We start from the raw sequence: 16,587 nt of genomic DNA, 5'->3' as shown, positions 1-16,587 counted from the left end.
ACTAAGTACAGAAAGTTTTGCAGCAATGTGGCTATTTTGATCTGCACTGAGCTGTGTGCCAAATCCAAAAGCTATTAATGAAAGCAGATGGCTTACAGAAGACCTTCAGATGGGATTCTGCCCATGACCATTACAAAGTCAACCCTACAAAAGCATTCAGCAGGATGCTTCAAGGTCTTTAAATAAGACTTTAAACAGGAGCACGTAAAAAAGAAGTGCAGCGTTTCCATATCACTGTCATCTGGCTGTAACACAGGCACACACTTCTCTCACAGGCTCAATCAGGTCCTGTAGTGAATTGTGGCAGCTTTTCCAGAGGGCAGTTACACTCAGGATGCAGGTGGCAGCAGAAACGTGCCCCACCACGCACTCTCTTCATAAGCCTACGTTCATTACCTGGTATATATATTCTACAAAACCCTGATAATTAGCCTTACACTTGTTCTATCCTCGGTCATATCTTACTTAAAAACTAAGCTCCTTGTGGGATGGGAGAAACAGGAAGAAAGGATCAGGTGGATAAATGCATCCATGATTTGTAATACTAATTAATGAAATGAATGTACCTTAGCTCCATAGAGACAATATATGCCCATGCCCCTAGCAAGCAGAAACAGAAAGGTCTGACTTCCAGTTGTGTCTCTGCTGGAAGCGTCACCACTGATTGTGCAATGATACTGCAAGCTGGATGCGAAAATTCTTGGAAGAAGATTTTGCATTAACTAATTCTCATAATGCAAGTTTGATAAAGTCTCAGCATAATATTCTCAGGAAACAGTAAGCAGGAAAAGGAAGCTTGAGGGGGAATTAAATTTAAAAAAGGATGATAATTAGGGGGGGACAACAGAAGTGGAAGTGAGGAGAGCCTTGGAAGGAGAGGGGAAGGAAATGACCCAATCTCCACATCAGCTTCCAACTTCCAAGTACTCCGGCCCAGTGGAGGACGCTCCCCAGGGCCAGGTACACAGGGCCAGGTGTTTCCACTGAAACTGCAGAGAGGGAAACGGGAGCTCAGGGAGCAGACGAGAGCCAACCAGCCCTGATGGCAAGGGGCAAAACCACTGCTCTCTCTAGGGAGCTGAAGTACTGCAGGCATGGGGAAGACAATGCTTACATAAACCTAGGGCTGCCTTTTCCCATCTTCTGCTTTACTTCTGTAACTGATCCTAATAGTTAAATTGAGTGCTTAGCAATAACCCTTGGGAAAATGCACAGGCTGAAAACCCGTACCCATAAGCATGGCTCGGCACCACAGCAGCCTCTCGGCATGCTGCCTGCATCAGGTGCTCTCATCCCTCACCCGGCCCCAGGCAGCGGTGTTCCCCGGGGCTCAGAAATGCCCCAAGGTCTCCACGCCAAGCTGCAGAGCGAGATGCAGAGCCCAGCTCTTCCCCCTAACCCCTGCAGCCCTAATCCTTCTGTGCGAACGGGCAGCAGGACTGAACGAGCTCCAACTGCTCAGCCCTGCCTGCAAAAGGCGAGAGAAAAACCCTCCCGCATCCTCACGGTGCGGAGCACCGCTGCACAAACCCAGGTGTGCCCCTGCAGAAGGGAGTCAGCGCAGGTCGGCCAGCCCTGGACAGACGGACGGACGGACAGACAGCGGACAGAGGGAGAGGCCGAGGCCGTGCCACCGCTCCCCCTGCCCAGCAGTGGGGCCGCGGAGTGCGGGGAGCTCGCAGAAACCCGCCACGACCCGAGGCAGCGGCGCGCCAGGGCAGGAAGCGAGCCTCTTTGTTTTATTTCTCGCTCGTGTAGAGAGAGATTAATTCATCTATTTCATAGGAAAAGGAGAGGAAATTGCAGCAGTGCAACATGTCAAGAGAGACCAGAAGAGCCAGGCTCACTGAGGATGTGTATTAATTACTGCCTTCTATTTTTATCCTGTGTATAACTCCGGTCTCATCTGTGACTGAAGGAGCTAAAATCCCAGGAGTCAAAACTGTAAATCTACTGAAATAGGTGAAATATCCTCTACAAGCTGCAAAGTCTGGAAATAAAGGAATTCTAACAAATCCTCATCAAAACTTCCGTAAATTTTAATAAGAAAAGAAAGAGCAATCTAGCAGTACAGAGAAATGTTATCCCCAGAGAATTACTCCCAGAGAGGAAAATTCACTAGCCGGTTCCTGCAAGAAACCCTGAACAGATTGCTTTTGATTATGTAAAGAAAAAGTTGCTACATTCCTGAACGGCCAAGAGTTTGGAAAACAAAAAGTATATTGCAAGGCCTTCCACCGTCCTCTGCACAAGACACCATTAAATCTCTTATTTTGGCAATAACATGTACATACGGGAGACGCCAGTGAAAAAAAAAATCATGACCACAAGCAACCAAAAGTCCATCCTGCAGCTACGAAAGTATGTTCAGAGGCTGCCAAACAGCTAATGAAAAAAACGCACTCTTACAGAGTGTATCTGCTAGACGTTAAACTACCTGCTGGACATTTTGTACAGCTTATAGAGCCATAAAATATCACAGGGCATTTACAGATTTTCCAGCTGACAACAATACGAAATAACTGAACAGACCCAGACCGAGTCCTCTGGTGAGGCGCAGCGGATAGCAGTGAGCGTATACGGCCACATACACAAACAGAAATCGCGCCAGCAGCACACAAGATGAGAGCGAAGCTCAGAGTAATGGAAAGCGAGCCAAGACAACAAAGCCATCCCTCAGCCTCGCTGTAATCCCCGAACAATAGCAGGACGGCCCAGCCGTACGCCGCGGGGGCTTGGGCGATGCCAGAGCAGAGCCCATCCCTGCTGCACCGCCGAGCCGCGACCCCGGCATCGGCCGCCAGGCTCCTGCCGTGCTGGGGACACGCGGCACCGCGCAGTCAGCCCAAAACCCTGTCAGGGACTGCTGAACTGACGGCGTGGCGCTCACCTCCGGGGACATGTGACGAGGCAGCAGAACTGCCCACCTGCCGCGGCTTATTGTCCTTCGGAGGGAGAGACGGGCTGCAGGCGGGCAGTGAGGTGGGACCTACCCGGTTGGAGCTGGCACCTACTGGCCATCAGTCACCAACATCTTCTGGGTTGTACCACGTCAACTGCACGCGACATAACCTACAGAAGACACCCTGCTACAGGACAGAATGCCGAGTTACCTGCGCACAAGGACAGAAACACAGAGCAGGGCACCAAGAACCTGAAGGCCACTGTGAACTTTGTCCTCTAGGGAACAAGGTAGGAGCCACGCATTACACTGCTTCCGAACTGGTAAGAACCACTAAAACTAAATTAACAACGACCCTAACATTTGGTGGCACAGAGCACGTGCTGCATTAGCTGCTCTACAGCAGTGCCACACTGCTCAGGGCCAGCTGCCGGCACAGAGCAGGCGGCCACCCCTGCCACGGAAAGGCCACCGGCACCGACCTCTCACCGCGGCCCCGGACCTGCAGAGCGAGCGTACGCATGCGCGGACAGGCATTGCTGATCAGGCAGTAGCAAACTTACTCTAGGTCCACGCAACAGTGAACAGTTTCCCCAAGGAATTCTGCAAAATGGAAAGTAAATTGGAGTTTTAATACAAGAGACTGAATACTACAGCGCTGACTCTTTCCAGGAGCTGGCAGATTGGAGGGCGAGGGCACCGTAAAGGAGTTGCACGTGTTTGTTGCCTCTCCTTATAGGACTGCAGGAGCAGCCACACGTTCCCAGCACAAAAACAAAACCTGGGTAAACACACGAGCCCCAGAGATAACTGATGGCAGAAAACACACGGCAAGGAAGCAGGATAACTGAGTTACAGAAGTCTTACAGAACCACAGAATATTCCGAGTTGGAAGGGACCCGGGAGCCCAGCCCAGCCCAGCCAAGATTTGCAAGGCAGAAATCCTCGTCCTGGGTGCCTCATCCCTTTTCCTCCCTTTCTGAATAAATCACAGCCTATTGCAATCGTAGACCTCTCCCTGAAATGCATCATAACGATTTTATCAACAAATGAAATGAAAAAGTTATGATAATGCCTTGAAGATATTGCAAACACCCATCTTAGCATGGGAAGCAATAGGAAATTAGCTGCAGATCATGAACTTCTATAGCAAATGTGTATTTCATAAAATGCTCAACCACAGGCAAAGGAGACAAAACCCAGCCCTGCCTGTGACAGATAACAATATTCTGCTCTTTCCTTCTCAGCAACAGTTTTATCAGCAGCATCTCTGTATCATGTCTTGAAGTAATGCAACTTTTAATGCCATCCTGTTGATTTTTATGAAATGTATTACTAACAAAAAACTTTATACGGTGTTCGAGATGTGCATTTTTCTATAGAAATAAGAGACAACTGGGGAATTCATGATGCACAATTTCAATAAAACATTTTTCACCTCAAGCACTGCTTTCCCACTGACACCAGCACCGATGACGGTCTGCAAGTCATGGCCAACACAGCACGGGAGTCAGGACCAGGGCTCCCCGAGTGTCACACACGTGTAGTTAACCACAGAGCAGCACACAAGAGCCAGCAGGCACTCGAACACTGATGCAAAAGGCAGAAAGAAGGACCAAACCCTAGGCATATGATCGCTTTTGAATTTAGAGAATCTTTCTTCCCTTTGGCAGCCTGGCAGGGAGAAGGTGAAATGTCAAAACAAAGAGGTTAAAACACAGCCTCAGTGGTCTGATACCAAGCAAGGCTTCTTAATCATTGAATAGTCAGGCACTGGAGTGGATTGCTGAAGCAAGTCTGAATCACCGCTATTGAAAATCTTTAAGAACAGCTTAGACAAACCTCTAGGAAACACTACGTGTGGGTAACCCTTCAAGGTCACTTCTAGAAACACTGGAATAACCAGGACTGTTATAACCGTGTACATTTGATCGCACAAGCAGTGCCGCATTTTGATGGACTGTAACGTCTTTTTTTAAAATTAGCCACAACAAGACAAAAAAAACACAACTCAGCATGTAAAGAGCGGCAGCCTCTGGGCTGCGGGAACATTAACTCGACTTATTTTTAGAAAGTGGAATTGGTGCAACTTCCTCCTCTGTCCACATCAGAGTTCAGCAGCTTTTCTGCCTGCTCGCTGTGCCTCCCCGTGGGTAACGCTCCTCGCGTGCCAGGCAGGGCCTTCTCCCGCCTCCCATGCACAGCACGGGCAAGGCCGGAGGGAGGGCAGGCTGCTTGAGGGAGGTTCGGCAGACACCTGGCTGCACAGCACCTGCTGCACAGCACCAGGAGCCGGAGCAGAGCCCGGCCTCCGGCCTAGGAGCAGCCCTGCGCGTCCCCGTCCCCTGCTGCGCGCGTGCCTTCCGGCCAAGCCGCCCGTGGAGGCCGCTCGCTGGCCTCCCCTCGGCCTCCCCCTTGGCCTCTCCCTCGGGCTGCAGGGCCGTGGGCAGGGCCGGTGCTGGCAGGCAGCCCGGGAGGCTCTGCGCCGCCGCGGCTGCCAGCGGCCAGGAGGTAGCGGACGGGGAACACGCGGCCCCCGCCTGCGGAGACGCAGCTGGATGAGCGTCCCGCTGCCTTGAACGCAGGGGTTAGTGCTGGGGGAGGAGGCAGAGGCTTATTTGGAGCAGGGGAGGAAAGGAGAGGCCCAGAAAGAGGGGATGAGGTGTGGCTGTTGCGCACGGAGAGGTCAGGAAGGACAAAAGCCGGCGCCCAGCTCGCACTTGCAGAGGCACCGCGGGGCTCCCTCGTGCAGGCAGCGTACAAGGCAGCCACGAGCCGCATCCGAAACGGCGCCGCTTACGCCGTGCCCATCGGTGCTGGGCTGGAGTGACGCCAGTTTTCTGACCTGCGCGGCACCCCACGAACGCTGAACAGAGAGAAACAGCACAAGCCTCCTGCTGCAGCTCCTGCGGGGACGCAGTCCTTGCTGGAAAGCAGCTGTTCTTCATAGCAGGGCCTTTCCCCAGAGCCAAACGTCAGCAGCACACGGGGGGAAGCCAGAGGCGTTGCTCCACGTCCACCCTCAGCGTGCCCGACCAAACTGCACAAAGCGTAGCTCCCGCAACGCCTGGACCAACCTCGCTCCCTCGACGAGGAAGGGACCTGACGCAGCCGCTGGCACAATGCTGGCAGGGCCGAGGGAGGGGAGAAGCTGTCTTTTTCTCAATGGGCAAAAGCGGCATTTCACAAATTTCCACTGGCATCTACTCCTACGGTTTCCGTTGTTAAAAACAAAACCAAGCCGTGGGGAGGTTTCTGGGCTCTTCGCATTGTGTCAGCCTGGAGCACACAGCTGCAGCTGGGTAACTGGGAGCACATCAGCTGGGGGAGGTATCTCCAGGAGGAGGTGGGCTTCTGGCTGGTGCTAATACCTTTTGATTTACAACACACACACAAAAAAAACTTCTGAGCGAGAAATGGAGCACGGTGTACGTATTTCAGAGGTGCAAGCACAGTGCCAGGGAAAACAACGAGCCCTGTGCTGAACTCTCACGCCAGCTCCTTCGCGCTGGCAATGGCCATTTTGACTCAGCGCCAGCCTCCTCACCACCACCGAGCAGCTTCCAGCCACACAGGGGAGCCGCAAGGACAACCTCCCACTCCCGATGAAGTCAGATCTCAGGAAGAAAAGATCCGGTGGGCTCATCTGCGGCACTGCAGGACATCACCCACCCGCATGGCCTCTGGGATGAGGCCACCATGCAAACAGCAGAGGCAGCAGAACAGGATGGTCATCTTTTCCTTCCATTCACAGCCAAATTCTTGAACTTTTGCTCAGGATGAGTCTGCATTAAACCGCAAGACTATGCAAAAGGAGAGCTGAGGCATATATTCTGCTCAAATCCCTGTTACAGCCACAGAAACATTTGGTAGGTGTCTGAAGGAACCCTGCTGGCTGCAATGCCATATATCATGGCATCTAAATCTGCCAGAGGTCATCTGTCGGAAACCTTTGTAAAAAAGCTCAGCACTATGCTGTTCTTTTAAAGTAATTTAAGGCAGAGAGAGATCGCTGAGAATTAAAGTTTTCAGCACAAGCCAGGCAGCAGCGATGCCTCTGCTCTGAACCCTCCTTCAGCTTGGTGACACTTCAGCGGCTTGACACTGCCAGCTCAGGCCACTAGACATGAACGAGTCTCCTTTGATCCATGAACAAGCCAAGCAAAAACTGGTGATAAGGAGACAGAAGACCTCACGTGCTTCCCGCTACTTTCACATTTGCATTATCACTTCAAACACTGAGCAAGAATTTAGGGAAGTCTTCACAGTGAGATATTTTTTAAGCTTGGAAAGAAAGGAGTTCTTTATGAATACATTAAAAAACACACAACACCTTGCCTTTAGAACTAGGTCCTGCCATCTTTGGGATAAAACATTGCTCACGTCCCATGGCTTGGGGTGCACACGCTGCACCAGGGTGTATGGCAGGGGCGAAGGAGGTTGTTCGGAGTTACAGTCTCATTGCACCCAGAGAGTTCTTGTGGGGATGTTTTTTTACCTTGAGACGTTTCTGACTTACGTAGGAGATTAACAACCTTGCAAAAGAAGGTGGGAGCTGCAGCTACTGCTCTTTCCTCAGCGCGTCTTGCTTCATTTCCCACAGACCTCTCCTGGTCATCTTATGGGGAAAGCTTTTAAACAGAAATGGGCAACCCAATGACTCAAAATCTGCTTGTCCCACTGCAAACTGAATTTCAGTTTCAGTCAAGAAAAAAGAGAGACAGGGGGCTAGATGCAAGCACAATGGCTTTAAGGGAACCAAACACGCCAAGTTTTAACTTACACCAGCACTGAGCCCACGCTGCTAGCACGCTACTCCAGATTTTGCAAATAGGAGCTTGCAGAGCAAGCCAAGTCTTTTGCCACAAACGGCACAGTCCAATGTGCAAACATGCAAACGTTTGATCTGCCTTCCTTTCGCATGTAATGGTACTTAGACATACCTGAAATGCGATCGTTTGGGCCCACTCATTATTACTGCTCCACGGAAGCTCAGCTAATACAGTCCTGCTAAGCCCAGCCTGACCACGGCATCGTAAGAAAAGCATGGATCGACAGCGGAGTGCAGAGAAGGGCAGAGATCAGCAGAGCAGAAAACAAGCCCATATGAAAAGAGAACAGAAAGGGAGCTCAATCAGCTTAGGAAGAGAGAGCAAAGTCTTTGAATACTTTGGATATAGCTGCAGAGATGTTGGGAGTACAGTGTTCTCCATGTGCCCTGCTGATCATAAAAGCAGGAACAGGCTTAAAGTACAATATGGAGATTTATCTTAAACAGCATCAAAACCTCTCTAATAGCAAGGATGCTTGAGTGTTGCACCTGTACAGGATGTGCAACGGCCAGCAGGAAAAGCCTTAAAGGAAGAAACGTTAATCAGGAGGGGTTTTAGATGTGTACCTGATCTTACTCTGGGCTGGGAAACAACTACGTGATCCCCTGAGGTCCTCTCTGGGCACACTGTGCCCGAGGCTATGACACAAAGCGTTATGGATTCCTTTAAATTAAATATAAGGCAAGGACACAACCCCTGGAGCACTGACACCCTAGTTTGAAATACAGCCAGTTGATGAATGATATCAGCATTTTATACCCTAACATCATCTTTCATTTAAAGACACCAAATGTGCTGCAAAATTCATCAAGTTTCCAGGCAAGTGACTCAGAGTTAAATATTGCTAAAATTTTATATACAGAAAAAACAAGGTAAAGGAGACAGACTGACCTGAACTGAGGCTCAAAACTTGCAGGGATGCCACTCACGTGCCTGCTCTAGATTCTACATTTACTTTCTTTTAATTAGCTAATCACCTGATCTATTTAATACCAAATGTTTGACTAAAAAGCGGATTATCAAGACACAGATTTGTCATTTCCTAAGATGTGAATGCTAAAACAGGAGCACCTTGGGTCAATGTCTGTCTCTCAAAAAAAAAAAAAATCACACTTCAACCTTTACTAAAATAAAGATTTGAAATAGCACAGCCGTGTGTATATCCATCTCGCCCACTGTAAAAGTCTCCCCCTGTTTCTGTCTGCATTTTCATACCATCTACTGGGCAGACCCTGAACTACCCGACCACGCATCACAGACCCCTCACAACAGCTCGTCCCGAGCGCCGGTTGCCCACGAGCTGGGCTCCGTTCCCTACAGCAGCGCCGAGTCACCAGCCGCTGCCGGTGACAGCTCTGAAGCGCAAGGGAGCTATGAAACTATCACCCTGTACGCTAAATATTTCCAGAAAGTGTGCTGGGACACCTCACCCTGGCCAGCTAAAGTCCGAGGGCAACATCTGAAAGGGAAGAGGCCGGCAGAGAGGAGGAGAGGAGGCAGCAGTCCCTCTGCCAGCAGCTCGGCACAGCCAGCCGCGCGCCGTTACTCCGGCAATTGAACTGATACGGGAGAGCGTTTTCCCCAATATTACTGGCTGCTGGAGAGGGGCTGCCACATGGCTGTTCTCAGCCACTCAGCGCACAGTGTTTACTATAAACAACAACAGTAAACAGAAATGGAGCCAAAAATCAAAGCTGGGTACCCTGGAGCTGGGTCTCCACGTTCTTATTTTATCCACGGAGATAATTAAGTTTAGTATAGAGCTGCTGAACCTAAAACGGCCAAGGCCAAAGCCAATGTTACTGAGCACATCCAAAACACGGGCCACGGACTTGGATTTATTATCTCTACCTTCAGTCATCAAGACTCCAAACTGCTGCCACGGTTTCACACAGGAGCTTCAAAGAGCGCGTGGATTGAACCTGAACAACGTGCGGTAGCAGCCAGCCTGACACTGTATTTATTTTTAAACACCTTAATACGCGTGAAAAGCTCAATTTTGCTCGACTCCCAGCTCCGCTCAAACCCTCGGTTCAGACGGGCTACGGAGGAGAAGCAGATGTTCCCCCGGGGACAGTAACTGCGGGATATCTCTGGCCAGTCCCTGGGACTGCCCTTCACCCCTCGGCTGCAGTGTCCCAGGGGCAGGTTTGTGAGCGATGCCCGCTCCTGCTCCCAGCTCTGTCCTCGTCCCTCTCCGCACCACGGGCTCCCTGCTGTCCTCCAGGGCTCGCGGCCAGGGGCAGGCGGCACCGCGGGCTGGCAGCGGGAGCCTGCGGCACCTCCGGCAGCACGCTCCCGTGTCCCCGCTCCCTTTTCGTACACGGGATGTCAATAGGCAGCGCCAGGGAAGGCGAGGGGCTCGGGCAGTCTGCTCAAAGCACTCCCGGGCCTTTGGGGGAGGGTGCAAGGCATCGCAAAGCGCTGCGGGAAGAGCTCGGGACCCGAATCCCCCTGCGCTTACGGGACCCCCTCATCCAGCCCTGCCCAGAGCCAGCTCAGGGCGCAACAAAGCCCCGAGCTCCTGGGGCTGCTCCGCGGGCAGCCGGCCCCGGCGCGGAGCCCCCCGGGCCTGCCAAGGGCACCGCAGCCCCCGGCCCCCGCGGCCCGGGGCAGGAGCGGAGCGGGGCCGGGAGCGGGGCCGGGGCCCCGGCGGGCGCCAACAGGTGTCGGCGGGGCCGGGCGGGCAGGGCAGGGCAGGGCAGGGCAGCCTGGGGCAGGCCGGGCCGGAGCGCTGCCAGGCCGGGCGCGGTGCGGGCCAGGCGGCGGCCGGGCCGCTTTGACAGCCCGGCTCCGCTCCGCGATGCTCCGCGCCGAGCCGGGCCGAGCCGGGCCGGGCCTGCCGCGCTGCCACCGCGGGCGGCGGCGGCGGGGGGGCCGCGGTGCCTTCTCCCACCCTGCGCGGACAGCGCCGTGCCCGGAGCCCCGCGGGCGGTGCCGGCCGGGCCGTGCCCAGCGCCGCGCCTCCCGGCCGGGCCGTGCCGAGCCGAGCCGAGCCGAGCCGAGCCGTGCCGGCCCCCCGCCGCTCCCCTCACCTGCGCGGCCGCCGAGCGCTGCTGCTCAGTCCCTCGCCGCCGCCATGTTTCCGATGCGCAGTGAAGGCGGGGAGCGGGGGAGGGAGCGCGGCGGCCGCCGGCCCGGCCCGGCCCAGCGCCGCCCCCTGCCGCCGGGACAGCGCCGCGCGGGGGCTGCGGGGCCGCGGGGGGCCCGGCACGGCCCGGCCCGCACGCAGAGGCGGCCCCCGCCAGCCCCCGGCCCTGCACAGCCTCCGCTGCCTCCCCCCGTGCCCCAGGCCCGCTGCACGCAGGTGGCGGCCGGGCCCGGGGCCTGACCCCCGGCTCTCCCCCCGGCTCTCCCCCCGGCCCCCGGCGGGCACCCGCGGGTCGCTCCGCGGACACGCCGCGTGTGTGTGGGACTGCGGGGTCCCCACGGGGTCCTCGTGTCCTAACCCAGCCGTGGGACGAGCGGGAGAGGTGACCCAGGGGACACCGCGCTCTCCTTCGCCAGCTGGAGCCACGCTGCCGTCCAGCCTGCAGCTGCTTTGTGGCGGTGCTTGAGAGATGTGTCCCACGCATACCTCACCCTTGGCCAGTGGTGCCCTTGGATAAGGGGCATTTTGTTCCCCCTGACACCCCCAAACTTTCTCCCTGGGCCCCCAGATGCCCCCTGGCCTCCTGTCCCGACCAGGCCCTCGCCCTGCATGCAGCCCTGCAGCCACCTTCGAGGTGGGGACACCACAGAGGGATCCCAGCGTCCCAAACCTCCCTGCCGTGGCCCCCAGCCAGAGGGGCACCTCACGCCACCGCTGTACTCAGTACAGAGAGCACAGAGTACAGTACGGAACGTACTCAGTACCTTCATGGCACCCTTCATGGCTTGCAGACCGACCCTCGTATAAGCCAACCCCGACCAGAGGTGGACCTGTCCTGTCCTGCAGTGCAACCAGAGCCTACACACAGTACCCCAAAACGTCCCCTAGCATCCCTTAGCTAGAGAACACCCAATCTGACACATTGCTACTCTAAGGGCCACCTTTGTCCCCCTTCCTCCTGTGCACCAACACAGCCACAGCCACCTCTACCCACAGCAGAGCCCCCCATCTGCTCACCCCTGCCTCTGCCCTTTCCCTGGGTCTCCGTGCCCCACAGGGTGGGCAGGCAGCACAAGCCCCGGTGCAGCCAGAAGGCAGCAGCACACGGTGGTCCTGGAGCCAGGTTCCCAGCTCAGGGTGTCATTTCCCCCTTGCTCTGCATAAATGTTCTGGCTGCTGGATTGGCCATGCTGAGGACCCTGCTTCCACTGCAAGATATTGCAACTGAACAAAGCCATTCATCTTAATTATCAACTAGATCATGCTGTAGCTAGTTACAGAGCAAGAGATTGTGTCCTCTCTCTGTGTGCTGGCTTGCCTGAAAAATACCAACACGTATATTGCATTCTGGAGATCCAGTTATCTTCAGAGCTGCTCGAGTCAATGGTCAGTGGATCTAAAGGACTGCTGCTGGGTAATTGTGACTTCTCACAATACAGATATTTCACTGAGAATATGGAGACATCACTTTGGAGTGACTCATGGACATAAGTGACAAGCCTTCTCAGGAAAGAAAGCACCTGAATGCTTTCCAAAGTGCACGTAGCGACATGACAAACATCTGAGTCTCTCCCTTGACTGTTCTCTTGTGCTGTGGGATTACATGGAAACTCATGTATTTTAGCTCAAAACCAAAGCAAAAGATCAGAAGGAAGCATCCTTGGTGCAGACGGGGCCTGGCTGTGTTTGGAAAGGTTGTGCCTGAGGGAGCTCTGCCCAGTGCAGAGACACTGTCCTCAGGGAGAGCTCTCTTGTGCCTGAGACTAGAATTACCCACCCCTGTCTGTCAGGTATCATGTCCCACAGCTTAAGGCCAGTTAACACTTGAAACAGCTGAGACTCAGCTGGAGCCAGCACACTAGGAGAGAGTGAGACTAAGGCAGAGGGCAGGTTCATCATCGCCTGAACCACAGCAAGTGCTCTGCAGCCTACTGGGGTGGGGTGGGGTGGGATGGGATGGGATGGGATGGGATGGGATGGGATGGGATGGGATGGGAAGCAGGTTGCAGCTACCTTGGCAGCAGGGATGTGAGTGCCCCTGGGAATGTGTGGTTGTCAGCGTGCATTTTCAGCCAAAGGATTTGGCCAAACCTTCTGCCAGGCAGCATGACCTCCACCCTGCTCCAGTGCAGTGTCAGCAAGCTGCTCCTCACCCGTGCACTAGTCCTGGCAGCACCAAAGGCTTCCTGCTAGTAGCTTTGTCACATGCAATGAAGGGAAGATGAAGCCATTTACTGCTTGCTGTCAAATCTGCGATGCTCTTTGTCCTGGCCTGGAAGTCACACTGACGCTGAGCAGAGAGGAACCCAGTAAAAAGCCAGGGGCTCTGGTGGTGCAAAGTGAGGGGGAATCGTCACACCGCTGCCCCTGGGGGCACCCTTGCAGGAAGGTGTGAACCGTCTTGGCCCGCTCGTTGTGCTCGTTGTGGACTCTTTTCCTTTGGGGCAGCTAATGCCATTCCCTGCGCTGTGAAGGCTGCAGGCAGAACTGGATGGCTGACCTCCATCTACTAGAGGCAAGAGACAACACAACGGGGGCGCTAATGCTGTCCTGCCTCAAATGCTGGCTTGGTCCAGCCTCTGCAAGGTTTAGGATCCTGCCCAAGGCCAAAAGAGCTTCTGGCTGGCCAGTAGCTAACTCCTGGGGTCCAGCAACTAATTCACAGCTCTTCTATCCCCTTCTCAGAGAAAAAAAAAAAAAAAAAAAAAAAAGAAAAAAAAAGGGTTAGTATTCCCATAACAAAATACAACCTGTATTTGCCTGCTTCTCTCCCCCACAAAAAAAATGGCAAATAAGGATATACACTTCTCCAAACAGGGCAGGATTTCTAAGGTCGGGGGAGAAAACTCTTCTAGAGGGAGTTGTTCCAGAACTGCTGTTGGGAAGTTTCTCATGCTCTTTTCTGAAGTGTGGTACCCACTGCTGCTGAAGATGAGCAGTGGACTGAAAAGCCTGTTCCTAAAATTTTCCCACTGAGCGAATGGGCACTTGGAAATGCTGGTGAGTGTTTTTGTTTTAACCAATACACAGAGTACTGTGTTATGGCAGTACAGCACAGAGAGATGTTCCCTTCCATTTCGGGCTTCATGGTGCTCCCTGTCAACATGGCATCTGAGCACCTTCCGTATAAAATCAGAAGTGTTAGTGCTCCTCATGGGTTTCATCAGCTCTGGTATTTCCTCATTTCTACGATAATCGGGATTTCATGAATGGAATAAATGCCCAAGAGCTAAGGGCTGCAAGATGGAGACAGGAGAGAAATTTCCCCATTGACTTTAATTTGGAGTTAGCAGCAGCAGAGTTCTGAAGGATTTACATATGACATCCATATGAGCACCACAGGAATTCAGTTTGATTAATATTACAATGGAAATGAGCTGCAGAAATGGTTTGCCATTTATTATGAAGTGTTGCCAAAAAAGCTCCAGGACATTTGCAGTCTGCTTTGGGCCAGCTCCTGGAGGCTGCCAGCACCACCAACAACTGCGGATGGGCACTGGTGTCCTAGTGCCTGTGGTGCTGGACTCGCTGGTGGCAGCAGCTTCTGAAAGAGAGGCTGTATGTTAATATAGCGCAATAAAGAAGAAGAAATACATCTGCTGTCTGCGCTTTTCCCCTCTCTTCCTCCCTCGTTAGTGCCTCTCAGCTCTCTGGGACCAACTTTCCTACCAGGCTGGTTCCACTCTGCCGACCTTGAGTCTGGCATGGATGATAAAAATATAGACCATATTCTGCTAGAAAAAAAAAATAAAAAAAAATCTTGGTGTCTCATGGTTCATGACCTTTCTTTCCGGAATCTGATATTTAATAAAAAGTTGAATACAGGGCACAGGGAAGGAAATCTAAGGAAACATGTGCAGCGCCATCCTGGCTCTCCTGATTCATTGCTCGACCTGACAGCTCGCTCCGGGAGGGGAGGAGATCCCCCAGGCCTCGGATGGCAGGAGGGGAGGTTATTTACAGAGCCGCAAGCAGCAGGTCACCCTGAAGCACCTCCTGTGCGTCCTCCTTCCCAAGGCAGGCTCATACTGAGAGCAGCCATTGAATTTCACTAGGGTTATGTTTTCCCAAAAGGGTCCCGGTTTGCTCTGAAGGCATCACGGGACAAAGAATCGTCTTTGCGATCACAAGGAAACTCTTCTGGTGGTGTGAAATTGCCCGGCGTCCTGTCCAGGTGTCTGCGGGCAGCTCTGCCTCTCCCTGCCAGATTACAGACTGACCTTTACAGGAAGGCTGCACGCTGCAAACCCGCCCCTTTCGATCTCCTTCTGAGGCAAAACAGTGAATTTCCTCATTATGGCACATTTCTCTTTCTCCCATTTCTGATGGCTGCTATCCTTCCTTGCCCACAGCCTTTAAAAAAGGTGGACACCGAGCCTGGGTGCCCAGGTCCATGTCACCGTGCCACGCTCGGGGCTCACACCTCCTCTTCTCACCCGTTCCTCGCTGGTGCAGTGCCCATGCCTTGCACTCCGTGCTTGGGGCTTGCCTGGTTTGTACCTGTTGTCACTGTGATATCAAACTAGCCAGCCCATAATTATTTGATTTCCTGCTCTTGCAGTGGCTCCGCACCAGCACCCTTCTGATCTCAGCAGTAGTTCAAAAGCCCTCTGTGTACCTCCCTCACCTCTTTGGGGGTTATTCTCTTAGGGCTCTCCAGGACTAAGTGTAAAAATAAGTCTGTTTTGAGTATATGTTGTTTAAACCTCTCGGCTAATAGCAGGCTTGCAAGTACCTCACCAGCCTTACATATTACAAGAAAAAAGATCCAGTTTCTGCATAAGCAGAACTTTGAAAGTTATTGAACACCTGATTTATTACCTCTGCTAATAAGGTCTGCATCTATTAAGAGACTCATATGGGTTTGAGTTCCCTTGTTCCAGCCTTATTTTAAACACTTCCTACTGTTGCTCTTTAATCCCACCAGCCACAAACACTCCGCTTAATACCCTGTTTGCACCCTTCACAAATTGCTGCACGTCTTAACCCGAGCCAACCCCTCACCCTCCCACCGGGACTTGAGAATCGTCTTTGGTCCCCCCGTGGGAGATCAGTGCTCTGCCCCGGGACGCACCCAGCTGCGGGGTGGCCTCATGCATTGAAAGAATAATTAAGCTCCCCCCACCCAGTTCTGAAAACCATTGTTTGAGGTATCCAATTACTAGGGAAACTTAATTTTTAATCCTCATGTCGCATTTTCTCCCATTTTTTCCTTTCTGTCATTTTCCCCCAAATAATGCTTGCTTTGCTTTTCAAGTTGTCATGGAAAATTTCAAGCAAAAGATTTTTCTTTTCAGAATCGTAACTATCTATGGGAATGAGGAAACAGTTCAGGTTGTTGATTCAATTTAATTCATCTTTTCTTTAACTGCTCTTCATATTTATGGCATGTCTTAAATTTAGGGCCATCTTGCATTCATTTAACCTGGAGAGGATGTTTAGATTACATGTCGGGAAGAATTTCTTCATGGAAAAGGTGGGTAGGCATTGGAACAGGCTGCTCAGGGCAGTGGCAGAGTTGCCATCCCTGGAGGTATTTAAGAGAAGCGTGGATGTGGTGCTTAGGGACGTGGCTTCATGCTGAACTCAGTAGTCTTAGGTGACGGTTGGACTCGATGATATTATGCACCTTTTCCAACTGAAATGGTTCTATGATGCTATGACTTCATTTTTTTTGTGTGTTTGTTTGCCATTACTGCTATTTGACACATACCTATCGATTTGAGATCCTCAATTTACTGGCTTTTATTTATTTACTATAC

At 52.7% G+C, this 16,587-nt stretch overlaps 1 protein-coding gene across 13 annotated transcripts in view; it reads right to left on the bottom strand.

Moving 5' to 3' along the window:
- Positions 1–10,880, bottom strand: part of SCMH1 (Scm polycomb group protein homolog 1) — a 70,394-nt gene extending 59,514 nt beyond the window's left edge. For 6 of the 13 annotated variants that reach the window (XM_040534749.1, XM_040534758.1, XM_040534753.1 and 3 more), the window contains exon 1: positions 10,770–10,880. The gene's annotated coding sequence lies outside the window, so the exon portion shown is untranslated. The remainder of the gene's footprint in view (positions 1–10,769) is intronic. The other 7 variants (XM_040534754.1, XM_040534750.1, XM_040534755.1 and 4 more) reach the window with 6 other exon arrangements.
- Between the last annotated feature and the right edge of the window lie 5,707 nt (positions 10,881–16,587).

This window comes from Cygnus olor, chromosome 23 (genome assembly GCF_009769625.2).
Source record: "Cygnus olor isolate bCygOlo1 chromosome 23, bCygOlo1.pri.v2, whole genome shotgun sequence".
NCBI lineage: Eukaryota > Metazoa > Chordata > Aves > Anseriformes > Anatidae > Cygnus > Cygnus olor.
This window is presented reverse-complemented; position numbering and strand designations above follow the sequence as displayed.